Source organism: Geospiza fortis, unplaced genomic scaffold (assembly GCF_000277835.1).
Source record: "Geospiza fortis unplaced genomic scaffold, GeoFor_1.0 scaffold1199, whole genome shotgun sequence".
Lineage (NCBI taxonomy): Eukaryota > Metazoa > Chordata > Aves > Passeriformes > Thraupidae > Geospiza > Geospiza fortis.
The window spans coordinates 20,978-22,186 of record NW_005054552.1 but is presented as its reverse complement, the minus strand read 5'-3'; positions in this window follow the sequence as shown (position 1 = coordinate 22,186).

Sequence of the window (1,209 nt, the reverse complement as noted above, 5' to 3'; positions counted from 1 at the left end):
GTGCGGGAGCGGCTGTGGGTAGAATGTGGGTCTCAATTACGTAGTGCCTTTAGACCTCAGCTTTAAAAGGACAGCCTTAAGGCGCAGTCGGGCAGCCTGTGTAGATCTCTAATTGTAGAGATTTGAAGTACGTCTCGACTGAAGTGATTTGAGTTCACAGAGTGAATTAGGATGGGAAAGGCTTCTGAGGTTATGGAGTCGAGCCTGTGACCAGCTCCCTCAGCCTCTCTTGGGGCTCCATTCCCTTCCCAGCTCCGTTCCCTGCCCTGGCCACGCTGCAGCCCCTCCATTCCCCGTGTGAGGGCCCAGAGGTGCCGCAGCCCTCGCGGTGTGGCCTCAGCAGGGCCGGCACAGGGGCGGGCCCTGCCCCGCTCCTGCCGCCGCCCCCCGGCTGCACAGCGCAGGGGCCATCGGCTTTCTCAGTTCCCTGGGTATCAGCAGCACCGTGGACATGAACAGCCTGGCTGCTGTCCTTCCCTGCCTGAAAGAGAAGAAAAAATTACATGGTTAATTAAGCCGTGCAGGCTTGACACTCTTATTAGGCTCCCATTGCAGCTAATGCAGGAATTTGGAGTGTATCTCATTTAAGGCCTGAAAAATAAGACTCAACAGATACGCTTCTATTGAATCTGCATATGCTATTAAGGAAAATTCAGCAAAGCTAAGTATTCTTAAATTAGACAGATTTCAAGATTTTTTTTTTAGGAGGTGGTTTTCTCTCTTTGTGGTATCTGCATTTCACAGTAGAATTTAAGGTTAGAGACATGGGTTAAGAGGGAATCTAAGTGAGGAACAAAAGCTGCAAATTTTCTGTGCCCTCTGACTTTGCCAAAACTCTGCTATTCCAGCAACAAAAAATGTCCTCAGCCATGATGGTATTTTACATTTTGCTTGGAAAACAGCAGAGTATTTGAGCACCCAGAGGCTGTAATACACACTTGAAGCTGTGTCATGATGGAGAATAAATTTCTACACTCACTACACTCCTGAGAGAAACAAACACACATCAAAATACTGCCAGAATTCTTTGCTATGCTCAAATCCAATTGGATTAAAAGTTCAAGTGCGTTAGCTCTTCAATATGTTCCCAGATGTAGTTAATAATTTAGAATTCCTTGTTAGAGGGATGCTGTGAGTGAAGTGCTTCTAGAGTCAATGTACTCTCATGCTGTGTGTGCCTGGAGATGTCTGCGGGAGAAAATAGCAATC